At 36.4% G+C, this 14,650-nt stretch overlaps 2 long non-coding RNA genes across 2 annotated transcripts; one reads left to right on the top strand and one right to left on the bottom strand.

The window, feature by feature from the left end:
* Positions 1 to 1,457: 1,457 nt before the first annotated feature.
* On the top strand, positions 1,458 to 2,270 carry LOC122093319. The gene is made up of 2 exons (XR_006144417.1): positions 1,458 to 1,771; positions 1,895 to 2,270. It is a non-coding gene; the product is annotated as an uncharacterized LOC122093319 (long non-coding RNA).
* A 5,585-nt stretch (positions 2,271 to 7,855) lies between these two features.
* On the bottom strand, positions 7,856 to 13,788 carry LOC122094375. Its single transcript, XR_006144751.1, has 2 exons — positions 13,080 to 13,788; positions 7,856 to 8,426 (listed from the first exon to the last, which is right to left on the bottom strand). It is a non-coding gene; the product is annotated as an uncharacterized LOC122094375 (long non-coding RNA).
* Between the last annotated feature and the right edge of the window lie 862 nt (positions 13,789 to 14,650).

Below are 14,650 nucleotides of genomic sequence, written 5' to 3'. Positions count from 1 at the left end.
TTGCTCAAATGTTATTGGATAGAGGTGATGGGAATATGAAACTGAAAACTAAGAGGATTGATGTATGTGTAGTACGAGATATGATTACCACACTTATTGTCAGACACGAGTTGCCCTTGGTATTCGTCGAGTATGAAGAGTTTAGGGCTTTGATTTCTTATTTTTACCCACAATTTAGTCCTATTAGTAGGAATACCCAAATGGCTGATATCTTGAGGTTGCATACTAGAAAAAGAAAAAGAATTAAGGATTTTTTGAGTTCCTTCAATAGTAGAATGTCATTGACTACTGATTTGTGGACCTCTGTAACCATTGACTCCTATATTTCTCTCACTTTTCATTATATTGACACAGAATGGGTACTACATAAAAAATTGCTGAAATTTTGCATCATGCCACCCCCCACACACAAGAGCTAATATATGTGAATTGCTTCAAACCTGTTGTTGGATTGGGGCATTGAGAAGAAATTGTTTCTCTATTACATTAGAAAATGCCGATGCTAACCTTTGTTTTATTGAGCACTTGAAAAAAAGTTTGGAATTAAAGAAGGCATTACTGTGCAGTGGTGAGTTTGTTCACAACAGATGTTGTGCTCATATATTGAACCTAATTGTACAAGATGGTTTGAAGTGCATTGATGAATCTGTACATTTTGTTCGATCAAGTGTAGCATATGTGAAGGCATCTCAAGCAAGGAAAGTAAAGTTTCTTGAATGCTACAAACAATTGAATATACCAAGTCAGAAAGGTTGCATGGAAATGTTTCCACAAGGTGGAACTCGATTTATCACATGCTTGATTCTGTCATCATCTATCAGACTGCATTTCAACAACTAGAGTTGGTGGATAAAAACTTTAAAGTGTGTCCAAACAATGAGGATTGGAAAAAGATTGAACACTTATGTTCCTTTTTGAAGCTTTTTAATGACATTACTGAATTATTGTCTGGGTCAAAGTACCCAACAACAAATTTGTATTTTCATAATGTATGAAAAATACATTTGTCTTTGTTGAAAACGATAAATCAGGGAGAAGACTATGTGAAGAAGATGGCACAAGAAATGAAAAAGAAATTTGACAAGTATTGGGACTCATATAACATCATTTTAGCTATTGTTGTTTTATTTGATCCTCGTTACAAGCTAATCTTTGTTAGGTATGCTTTTGATAAGATATATAGTTTGGATTCAACAGCAATGGAAAAGTTTAACCTTGTGAAATTGACCTTAGCATGAATCTTTGAAGAGTACCAGTGCATGGAGATAACTTAGGAAGAGAGGGGATTAAAATCACATGCTATTGAGGACAATACAGTTGGAAATGTTTTAGATTGGGAGGTATAAATCATTATGTTTTTTTCTTTTTGTTTTTATTTTTTTGGTTGTTTAAAATATATATTTTAATACAATATATTAAATTATTCATTTTGATTGTTTTGTTTTGTAGGAGCTATCCATGTATGAGAGTTCCACTACTAATGTAATACAAGATAAATCCGAATTAGATTTATATCTAGAAGTGCCAATGATTAAAGATTCGATCAAGCATTATGATGTATTGGCCTTTTGGAAGACACAAGGAGCAAAGTATCGTGATCTTTCTCTGATGGTACGGGATGTGTTGGCTATTCTAGTATCAATTTTTGCTTCTGAATCCGCTTTTAGCGTTGGAGGTAGAGTTATTGACAAATATAGAAGTAAGCTATTGCCTACAAATGCTGAAGCGTTGATTTGCCTTCGAGATTAGATGTTCGGAGTAGACTTTAGAGGTAATTTTTAAAAATTTAAATATACATTTTTCATCCGTTAAACAAATGTTGTTTCATCACATTTTTTTTGTCATAATCTTAATATCTTACATGTCCTCTTATTCATTTTGTACACTTTTAAAGCTGAACCGGTTGATGATGCCAGTGATTTGGCTAATGCTTTGGGAGATGTGTTGTCTTTGGATATGAGTGGTGATACTAATATTACAGCAGAGCCTACACAAAGATCTTCTAATGCCTCTACTGCAACTAATGTTTAGTCTGTTAGGTGAAATTCCACGGGTAATATCATTCTTGTTCTTTGATTATGACATATTCTCTATCTTTTATCTTTACATTTACTAATGTTTATGCTTCATCTATTTTCTATTAAGTGGGATTGATGTTGAAGCACTCAATGTTGGATGAAATCAGGATATTTTTGGGTCATGTATCTAAATATTTAACTTTGGGGATGTTTGGATACGAATTTAAGATTTTTTGTGATATTTCTAAATATTTTAATTGTGGGATGCTTGGATAAGGATTTAGGATTTTTTATGATTCTAAATATTTTAATTATGGGATACTTGGACAAGGATTTATGACTTTTTATGATTCTAAATATTTTAATTGTGGGATGCTTGGATAAGGATTTAGGATTTTTTATGATGTTTCTAAATATTTTAATTATGAGGATGTTGGATCAATGCTTTGGATTTTTTGTGATGTTTTTAAATATTTTTATTGTAAAGATACTTGCAGGATCATGATGGATCAGAATTTTGGTGTCTTGGTTGAATTTCCATTGCATCATTTAACTGTTAGAACAGGTATTTATGGAGAAGGGTAATTAAGAGAATATTTTAATTATAGATAGATGAATATATTTGAATGAGAGTAAATGAATTTAAATCAACAAGCTCGGTTAGTATATGTCAAACTATCAAAAGGTTTTACAAATATTTGATTTCTCGTTCAGTTAAAGTGAAGTAGCTAAAAAAAAAAAAATGAAATGGTTGGTCTTGAGTCTCTTAACTCTTGATTTCTTGTCATTTTTTTGGACTACCATGAATGGGCTAAAATATAACAGCAAATTTTAAAGAGGGCCCGTTTAAAAACCGGTTAAAGCCCGATTAACATTAAACATGTCCATAGCCCAGTAAATGCCCGACTAAAACCCGATTAAGGCTTGATTTTAGTAGCCCGATTATGGCCTGAGACCGACCGACAGAATATGAAGCATACCATGCCCTCACTAACTAAGCCCAATTAGTTAAATGGGCAGTCACGGTGCAGCCTTTGAAAGTCTTCAAGCCCGATTAAGCCCGACCAAAACCAGACCGGCCCGACTGGTTGACACCCCTACCTAATACCTTCCCACACTCGTAACCTGATACGGACCCCTATCTTTGAAACAAATCAAAATATGAAGTCAAATTCGTGGGTTCCATCATTTCATAGAAATTTAACCCCTACTTGAGCTCGATTCCTCGATCGAAATCGGGCTCCATAATAGGGTTCTAGGCTCAAATCCTAGATGGCGACTCCAGAAATCATGCTTTCCCCATCCCCCATAGTCATCAGACATGTTTGGAGACATCACCCTGCAAGGTAGATAGGTGAGAGAAAATAAGCAGGAAAAAGATGAAAGGATATATTACAATGAAAAGCCTAAAAGGGAATGAAGGAGAAAAGGGGGTAGGGTTAATCCCTCACACTCTCTCCAATGACCAAGAAAAAATACGTTTTCCCTTACACAAGAGGAAACTAACCCAAACAAAAAATTTGGGGGGGGGCCCGTATGGGGAGGGGAGGCTAGGGGGCAGCAACAAGGGGATGCAAACCATCAGGGGGGAGTGGTGGATATGATAGAAGGGGTGGAGGGCCCCAGGAGACAATAATGAGCATGTTCTTTAGGGAATCTCTAACTCAACGGTGGGGAGGGAAGCAAGCATGGAACTGGCGTCAAAGTAGATGGCATTCCAAATTTTTCATAAGAGCGAGAGTTGAACGTCCATCTACGAAGGTTGCGCTCCATCTAGAGGTGGCTGATGGTGGTACAAAATGTAAGCTTCCCAGCAATGTCACAAATGGTGGGCCACGAAAGGTCATATCAACCTAGATCCATTCTCTACTGAAAGGGAGAACTCTTTTGCTAGAAGGCCAACAACGACTAAGGACTTTTTTTCCAGATGATGGAGGAGAAGGGATAGGAGAAGAAGAGACAATCAACATCTTCAGTTCCATTCCAACACAGGCATTGGAGGAATGAATGTAACAGTAGATGAGGAAGGACTGCGTAGGGACGCCAATGGTGATAGCCCGCCAAGTAGTGAAAATGTGGTGGGGAATGTGACCTTTAAACCAGAGGACTTTGTGCCAAAGAACAAGAGGGGCTTTTGATCTGACACAGTTCCAAGAAGAAGAGGAGCTGAACAAAATGGAGGGGGAAGGATTCTAGAGGATAGAATCCTCTATTTCTCTCTGGCCAGGGGGAAGGGGGGAGAGAGGCTAGATCTGATCATTTTGGATCAAACTACATAATGCATTGGCCACTCCATTGTCTATAATATATCAGATAGACTCCTTCAAAATCTAATAGAGGTTAGGTGATCTGACAAATCTAAATTCCTTTGAACTATGCTTAAACCTGAAACATCATAGATCCTTTTCTTTTCTTCCTTCTCACTTTTTTCATTGTGAGGTGTCTCCTTCAAGAGAAAATCTTCTCAACTATCTGAGAGATCTCAATTTTGTCAACTGTATAAGAGACAGAACAATAGATAAATCACCTTAGAAAGGATTTCTCCAATGTGGTTCCTCTTCATCTTCCTCAAACATTTATTTCTTTGTTGCTTCTTAATATTATTAGCTACTTTGACAGCAACAGATTTTTCCTCCCATGAACTTGTTTGATTGTTTAGAGCATTAAAAAGATCGAGCAGAGTTTTGAAAGCAGAAAAAAAAAGTGTGCGCAGCTTCCAATGAAGGGACTTTTGTAGTTAAAATTAATCCTCTTTGCTTTGACCACTTAAAAACCTTATGAAGGAAATCAATCGGATGAGCATTATCAAACTCCTCCGTGGACCCATCAGTTTATCTACTCAGAAGACTTACTTCTAGTTCTTTCTACCTATTAGGAAGGGGAGTTTCAGTTACAACCATAAGGCAAAGAAAAGAGCAGACCAATTCTCTAAAGTTATGTTTGGTAACTAAGAAAATAAAAGAAATGAAATTAAAATAATAAAAAAGAAATAATAAGACAAAAAAATAATGAGATTTTGAAACCTGGCAAACCACAGCCTCTCTGGTTCCATTCCAATTGAATTGTGTAGTTCGCTTTTCTCTGTTCCTCGTCGCCTCCAAATCATGCATGATAGTTCTTATACATTTCTTATTACACCAAAAGTATGTCAATTGAAAAAACATCACCCGCAAACATGATTGCCATTGAATATACGTGAATCAAAGTCTAATCTCATATAGAAAAATTGCAAGAACATAATCATCTTGTAGCACACAAGGCATAGTTTCCCAGAGAGAAATTCCCTGGTTCTTCAAACTAAAAGATCATAAAATGTCATAAGGGATTTCAAGATCAGATCCTTGAAGAGGTTTCAATTCTAAGAACAAGTAAACCTTTGCTAAGCTTTCTCTAGCTAGAATTGTCTAGATTGTATTGATTCATTTGCTCAAAACAAAAGGAAAAGAAAACATAAACATGCACTGATAATCCAAGAAGAGAATATATTGATGGGAAATCTCGAAAATATCGGGTTATAGTGAGAAAAGGCATTAGTGTTTGAACATGTTGAACTTAAATAGAGTTAAAGGAGCCGCAAAATTGTTGGACCCAACTCCAAGTAATTGGGATGGGGCTAGTTAGTTAAGTAGCATTTACATTCATGTGTAATATGCCAAGCACTATCGGGGCAAAGAGAGCAAGGTGTAAGATCTCTTCTCGCCCCCCATCTCGCTATCCCAAAAAAAGAGATCTGGCAAGATCTCGCCAAGATCATCTATTTTTTCCCCGGTTGACTCGTTGGTTGGTCTCAATGGCCATATGGCCTTTGTAGCCCCTGAAACTTAGCATTTACCCCATTTTAGGCCTTCTAAACACAACGAAAACATCAGTTTTTTTAAAATGAAACATAAAATGGTACTTTGACTTTCTACCCTATGTAAGTAGTTTCTGACTCTTTGGACCCTAGGCTAGTCTGTTCTATTCCACAATCCACATTCCACAATTAACACATGACACAACATAATCATAAGAATATAAAAGACATCTTTTCTAAATACTATTGATGACTGATGAGTCACATTCATATACATTGAAATTTTGAAATGACATAAGATAAGCCACATGATAACATAGGTGCATAATGTATATATTACATAACACACGTAAATATATTAGACCTTTAGACTCCATCCTAGAGACTTAGATTCTTAGTACTGAAATGAGTGCCGAGCCATATCATCATAACCATCATATTGTTGATGCTAATGTCGAAGCATGTTTTGCTCTGATTGAATCACAAAGGCTGATCATGTCATAGTATATGCTAGAAGTAATATTAAAGTCTACCACAATAGCCCTATAAACATCATCAACATACTAGAGATACCCTATCCTTGGTTAGATATCTCTGAAATGAACTAGATCCAAATCCACTGCTACTGGATGGTGCTTGACGCACTAGAACCTACACCAACATGTATGGCTGGGTTCAAAAATGCTATCCACAAAACCTAACCCAATGTGAGAGTGTGACGGACCCTCATACTCAAAGGTAGAGGGGAAAGAGGTGGCCTATTGGTGTCCAAACTAACCAAACTGATTATAATGACTATGTTTGAACCGGTGGTCCCCGTGCCACATATAGCTGACGGTGCATGCAACTGCTCCCCATAAATACCACTCTCCATACTTAAGCCTCCTAGAGTGTCAGTCAACCTCCTAATAGAGATGTCCATAGAGTCCATATTATCATGCTCCTCTCCGCTAGGCATGAACGCTGACGATAGCCTCTCTTGTAGGGTGTGGGGGCATGTGCACCATGGTCCATGTCTTGTGTGGCATGTGTACTCAGTCTCTCCTGTGAACCGCATCGGCTTTGGATTCTGTTCAGTGTAATGGTACCTCTTACGTATCCCCTATCACCACCATCATTACCACCATCATCACCATCACCATCACCAGCACCAGCACCACGAGGTCCACTATTAACACCCTAGCAAGTCCCGCACCATCATCATCATTATCACTGGAATGTGACCAAACAGTTTCAGGCTCCACATCAACCTCGGTAGCTTGGGACTCGAAAGGCCTGGGTACCTATGAAAACACACAGCCCTCTTGAGACATATAATCATCCACGCCAGTATCCATCTAACTAGCTACCACAAGGTCAGGCTACCCCCAAGTCGATCCATATGTGGCTCACTTTCGTTCCTCATCCATTGGTATAGGGGATCCTCCTCCTCATCTGAGTCTTCTTGGAAAATGTGAGCAAGTTCAATTGGTTCACTGTTATCATCCATGCCTTAACGTATGTGCTGCATCTTAAATCTCATACTATAATGCACAAATATCAACTACTGTAGTTTTTTGTGACCTAGTCAGTTCCGCCTTTTGGTATGGATCAGTGAGAAGGTACTGCAATTGCTCTCACATTCTGATGCAGAACAAGTTTGGGAGAGCACCTTGATTGCTATCTTTCTCAAGTTAGTGGATCTTTTCCATAGAGGACCCACCATTCACTAGGGTCAGTACCTTGTCTTCCAGCCACTACTGCTGCCGGCCAAAACTCCCAAAAGCATCCCTAAGTTCCTTTATCTATACATATTTTAAACATGAATACAAGCTAGTGCACAATAGAGCATTCCTTAGGACTAGGACTATACATATTTCAAACATTAACCCACCTCACTGTTTCATGCTGACTGTAGATTAGGGTTAGGGACCAACTTTGCCACCACAAGTTCCACTGCTTCTAGCAATATATCATCCATTCCTAGATTGCACTTATAGTGAAACTTGGGATTGAGATAATATACTGCAAATTCCATAAACATACAAACATAGCTGTACATAACTTGGGAGAAACATTTGATGCATCCATTTCTTTTCTTTTCTTTTTCTATTTTCTTTTCTGATCTTTGTTCTTAGAATTCAACACACACCATCTATATTCAGTAAACATACAAACATAGTTGTACATAACTTACTCACACACACACACACACACACACATATAGCTGTAAACACACACCCACACACACCCAAGAGGGAAGGTGAGGCCAGGTTGCACCTCCTCACTCTCTCACACTTACCCAACTCTCTTTCTCTCTTCTACTTCCTTGACTCTCCTTTTTCTTCTACTTCATTCTGGGCAGCTCGCTGTCCAGAGCTTCCATTGCTCTCACTTTCTTTCTCTTCTACTTTTCTTCCACCCTTCTTCCTACCTCTCTTTCCACTCCATTTGTCTATAAAATACTTCTTAATCTCTTGAAGCTTCTTTTAAAAACTCTAGAACATAACACATAAAGATCAGTAGAGTGAGTATAAATCCATTCCTTCTAGAGTATAAGTTGATGATCAGCGAGCAAGGGTAAAGGCTTGATCAGCTTCTAGATAATCCACCAGCTTAAAATACACTTTTCCTACCTGCATTGAGCATTAACTAGTATTGTAGAGTCCAATATTTAAGTGTATAGAAAAATTGGTACATATTTAAACCAAAACCAAATAACCATATGAGGATGTAGATGCAATAAAATGTGAAATTAATCCACTTTATTGAAGCTTTTTTTTTTTCCAGAGAAGGGGGATAATAAATAGAAAAATTCTGATTGAAAATAGTAACGAGAAATTTTCAATCTGAATTTCCATCAGAAGAAACTAATCTCTTTAATGAACAAAGCATAATTAAACTAATCTGATTTATTTTGTTATTATCATTTTTCTATATTGACTAGCGGGGACTGTTTCGTAAATCCTACATCACAAAGTTGGTGGTGACTTTGTGGACTAAATGCTCCCCACAAAAAGCTCTTTCAAACTTCTAAATGCCAGTAGTGTTTTGCTTACAACTTCAAAGTTTGACTGCTCATGAAATAAAATTGTGTATGAAGGTCCACTTAATAGCTTGTTTAGGATTCTTGGTGAAGCTATAAGGTGTGAAGTTAAGAACATATTTACCAAAAAAGGAAAAAAGAAGTTAACATTGGTGCTGCCATGTACTTGTATTTTATTATGACTCTATTGAGCCATCATCTAATAAATGAAGGTTCTCCCCTCTCACGGCCGGTAACATACACTAGCAAACTGCGAGAAGGATTTTCTATCCTACGTCTCTCTTCTACTCCTACTCTTATTCTCTTTCTTCTTCATGTATAGGTACTGATCTAACCTTGTTTGATATTGTTATAGATGTAATCTTGTCCTGTGTAAGATAGCACACTCAAGCTTGTTTGGCTTTCCAGACCAAGTCCATAAAATGGAGATTCAGTTGCATTGTTTCAGATGATGATTTCTTCAAAACTTGATGTCATCAAGGAGAACTAGAATGATTCTAGCTAGTCCATAAATTGAATATATTCATATATATATTTTCTTTCAATTTCATATTTCCCAGCTAGTATTCCAGGCAAGGATTAAAGTATCGGTATCGGTCGTCGTATCGGTGGGTCAAAATTAAGATATGTATCGGAGGGTATCGTATCGTATCGAAAATACGCTAAGATACGCTAAAGATACGCATATAAATGGATAGGGAACACATTTTTATACACTTTTGCATAAAAAAAAACAGTTAAAACAAGGTTTATATAACATGTAGAATGCATAAATACTGAAGTAGAGGGTATCGTATTGATAGACAAATATATTGAGTTGAAAATGTTCAAAATGATGAGGTTTGAGTTTTTTACAGTTTTTTCTTTCCTCATTGCCATTGCCACTGTGATGAGTGCCGTGAAGAGTGTCGCGGTGGTTCAAATCCTTGGCTAGGACCTTCTTTTTCAATAGGAGCAATTACGATGATATTCTGCACTTGTCGAATATAGGCACAATATTTACCCCAGTCGAAATATTTATGGTAGTGGGTCTCCCATTCATTGTAGAAAAATTAAATTTTTTTTTATAGAAGTTGTAGATTAAATGTTTTTAAAGAACATATAAAAAATCAACAAAGTGTGGACCAATATATTTGAGTAGATCTAAGAAATAAAATAAAAAATTGAAACCCTCACTTTTTTGTGGGTTTCATTTGAAATCATGTATTTAGTCATTACAAGTTATGATATTATTTTTAAGAGTTGAATGAACTAAATTTTCTAAAAAAAAAATTTTGGGGGGATTTTTCTTCTTTTTTTTAAAATTAATTTCGGAATAAAAAAATTAAAAAAATATATTTTTTTGAGAAAAATCAAAATTTTCCATGGAAGTTGTAGAACACTTGTTTTTATATAAGATATAAAAAATCTAAACATTTTTAATCATTGAGCATGAGTAGATCTAAGAAATTTGAAAAAAATTGAAACCCTCATTTTCTCTTGAAAAAAGTTTGTAAATCCTTATAAATCCAATGATTTCATGTAATAATGATGCACAAAATGTGATTCTAAGTATGATGAACCTTAGATTTATAAAAAAACTTAAAAATCTAAGGTTAAAGTTGAAAAAAGTGAGTAAAGATTCAAGAACTTACTATTCAAATGTTTCAACTTTCAAGTTCAAGCCTTCAAGGTTCTTCTTGGACTATGTTTCTCTTCTTCTTTGAACCATTTACTTCCACAGTGTTTCTTTCAATCTACCATTTAAGTCTCCAAAAAGGTGTGTGAATCAAAGGGGAAGAAAGAAGCAAAATATAGAAAATCGTTGGTGAGAGTGTGAAGTGTTTGTTTCAAACAACAAAAAATTCACACTTAAGTAGCCGTATCATACCGTATCGGTACAATACGGCTCGATACTGCACGATACCTTCGATACGTACCGATACTCTCGAAAATTTTCAGATTTTCAAAAGTTCGTATCGTAGAGTATCGTACGTATTGGTACCGATACGATACGGCATGATACGATACGTACGATACGCCGATACACAAAAAGAGGCCCAAAATTCTCCGTAACGTATCGGTATGTATCGTGCCGATGTCTACCGATACGGCACAATACGCACCGATACTTAAAACCATGATTCCAGGTTTCCATCATTCTAAACTTCTTTCAAACCAACTTCAGGTCCTCTCCAGCCATTTCATAGTCCTCCCTAACCAATTTAGAAAGCCACCATGGTTTCTGCATCAAGCAAGTGTCTTATATATGATTATATTGATGCTTTGCTAATTGGGTATAATTTATTTATTTATTTTTAAACATAAATAGTTTGCATAGCAGTAATTTTACTTTTAGAGTATATCTGAACCTCATGGTCCTGATCTATAGGAAAAAGATCATGCAATATGTTTAATCCTATCTTCAACTTTTCCAAAATATCTTAAGTTCTTAATACTAACAATATATTGGCTAAACCTAATTGGGCTAAAAAAAGAAATACATAATATTTATCTAAACATAATTAGATCTATATGAAGACAAGACCTTGAACCAACCCGGGAATTTAAGCTCTAAAATCATCATATATCTAAAAATCCAAGGAATAATAACAAAGGACCTAATAAAACTTTTATGCAAACTCTAGAAAATATAGTGCCTTGAAACACAAGATTCTAGGTGATCATTAACTGTCCTCCACCAATAGTCACTGATAGATCTTATTTCATACCTTGTGTATTTCAACAAGGAAACCTTTTTCCCACTAATAATCTTATTCCTTAGGATCTGCAGGAGAAACATTTACTACTTTCAGTTTTGGAAATGCTATCTTTACACAAAATTAGAGCTACAACAGTGCATTGACACCTCCATAGCAAAGAACCCAATAGTAATCAACCATAAGAAATAAATAATGAATCAGTAAATGCTCAACCCAAATGCCATGAGTGTACAGATGTTGCAATTGCTTCTTGGCAAGTGAACCTGTTGGCACGTCTGGATTAAAAAGTGGATAAGGGAATTGCAGTATAATTCTATGGAACAATAAAAATCAGAAACTCCAAGAATACCAGTAGTTGATTGTGTGCTTCGACACCTCTTCACCTCTTCTCCTCCTCTACTTTGATTCCCATCCATGGTGCAAACCTCTCTCTCTCTTCCTATTTTCAGTCTCTAAAACTTTCCCCTAGAGTGGTGGTAAACTTCAATTTACTTTCCTATCGATTACCCCATTACCCTGTGGGTCCTAGTTCCACAATAATCCCGACTTGAAGGGAAATGATCAACTGTTCATACGATCACTTGGTCATATGAGTCAACATCCAACACCTTCCCTTTTTTGCTTCCAAATATACCCCTTTTCACCCTTGTAATGACAGAAAGTGAGACAGATGTTGGATATTAACTCGTATGACCAACTGATTGTATGAGCAGTGGATCCAATCTCCACCCCAAACTCCTCGTTAAACAAATGGGGTCTACATCTTTGGTGATAGAGCATTTTGGTAGTTAAAAGTCGTCTTCTTTCTTTCTTTCTTTTTTTTTTTTCTTTTCTTTTCTTTGTGTGTGTGTGTGTGTGTGTGTGTGTGTGTGTGTGTGTGTTGTGCGGTATAGTAGCATAATCGGCTAGTAGAAGCTGATTCCTAGAGGTTTGAGGGTCGACTCCGATCACATGTGGGTGGATGTGGGTGTGGGTATGTTCCCCCTTCCCCACCCACCATTAGGAGTAGGTTTGCCATTGGCCCTTCTATGCCCAGTTGGGGGTGCTGCAGGATAGATTAGCATGGAAAAGAAAAGAAGAAAAGAATTATATTAAGGAAATAAGGAGGATTCTACATCACTATCCAGACACTTTGAATTTTACTATGACAACCTAGTATAGCAATTCTAATCACTCAAAATGAATCTTATAGAAACGCAAGCTAGGATGGGCTGCTATGTGTTTCTGCAGTTGTGATTTACAACTACAATAGCAGATCAATGACAATTAATTACTCATTGCACTTTGGTAAGCAGTTAATTAATTTCATAATGGAAGTCAAGATAAAAATGGCAAATACTGAACATTTCAGCCTTGAAAAAAGTGTTAAACATAGGAATTGAGTATCCAATCTTTTCAAAATTTATGTTACAATTAACAATTTCAGATTATTGAAAAAAAGTGTCCAACTACTTAAAGTGAAACTGCTCTATCAAGAAAAACTTGAATATCTTCAATTGTGCACATTGCAGCAATATAAGGGATAAGTATGAGTGAGGTACCTTGATGGTAGTAACATCAGCTGCAGATGGTTTTAAATCCAAAGCCAGTCCAAAATGAAGCATGGCTCTCTCTCATGGAGCATATTCTTTAAGCTCCTCTAGAACCTTCAAAGTTTCATCCAAATTTTCAAGACTATAAAGTATGTTGGCTTTCAGAGAATGGGAAGTGGATTCTTCCTATGAGCTAAAATGGCTTTCTCCATGATCCTCAATTACTTCTCTGCAAGGTGAAAGAAATACAAATAACTGGTAAGCAGAAGATGCAGTCCCGAAAATGAAACCAACTGGAAAGCTAATCCGATTGAATGAACCCGAGCCATGCATGACTCGCTGATACCATCCAATTCGTCAGGATTAGGATCATCAGAAGGCACGAGAGCGACATATGAGTTTGAAATCTTTCAATTGTCACAGATGATATGATTTGTGATCCTTTTCCCTTCACCTTCTCACATTTATAAGCAGAAGATGCAGTCATCCCCACCCTTGAGAGAGTGGGGCAGCCTGCGTGGGTGGGCAGGTGTAGCTAAGGGTGTCAGTCGGTCCGGAACCAGGTATACAGTCTGATTTCAATTTCAGTATCAAAGAGTGTTAGTCTGATCCAAAACTGGACCAGGTCCTATCTTGGTTCTTGATGTCGATACTTGTATCGAATCTATCTGGTTTTGGTACTATTCTGATTCCTATTCAGGTTTTAAATTTGATTCTCATTTGATTCCAATAATCACTTCTTTATTATTATTATTATTATTATTATTATTATTATTATTATTATTATTATTATAATTATTATTATTATTATTATTATTATTATTAGTTTCGTTAAATAGTTTAGAGTTATTAGTTAACTCATGATTCATTAGTCCTAAAAAAAAAAAAAAAAAAGAGGGTTTTAAATGTGGACTATAACTCTAACTCTATAAGATGATTTAAGTGATTGATTACATCAGATTTCTATTTAAGTTACGTCTAGTTTTTAGTTTCTAACAAGAAAAAAAAAATTACATCAAATTATTGGGTTCAGTTTTAGTTATAATCATTGGTTCTTGGCATAGGTTCAAATTCAAACCAAACCAAATCATAAACACTCATTTCAAATCCAGTATGTAACCAGATTATAATCGATTGGATTCGATTCAAGGTATTCAGTTTGGAATTAGATTCGATTTTCGATTTCGATCTCGTGACACCCTTAGGTGTAGCTAGGAATTCAGAAAGAGATCAATGGCGTATTTGGGTAAAACAATTGGCACGCATGCATGCACCAGAGATCCACACGCCAGCGAGGACAGATCCAACCTAGGGCCCTCCATTCATCCTTGCAAGGTTCAAAAATGAAAGTAGGGTGGCCTACTGGACAGAATAATCTCACTTTGCCAAGTTGAGCTGCCCGTCCTGCTATTCTCGTGATCAAGGGTTAGCTGAAAGAAGTCTATCTAACTCTGGCAAAGACGGATTCTAGGAACCTCCGTCAGGATTATTGGCCACATAATCATCCTTACAAGGGACCACCATGGCTGCCATCACACTAGTAACGTCTATATTTTGGAAAAACCATCCTCACCCAAGGC

This window comes from Macadamia integrifolia, chromosome 11, assembly GCF_013358625.1.
Source record: "Macadamia integrifolia cultivar HAES 741 chromosome 11, SCU_Mint_v3, whole genome shotgun sequence".
Lineage (NCBI taxonomy): Eukaryota > Viridiplantae > Streptophyta > Magnoliopsida > Proteales > Proteaceae > Macadamia > Macadamia integrifolia.
The sequence above is the reverse complement of the archived record's forward strand: the minus strand, read 5'-3'. Positions and strand labels throughout refer to the sequence as shown.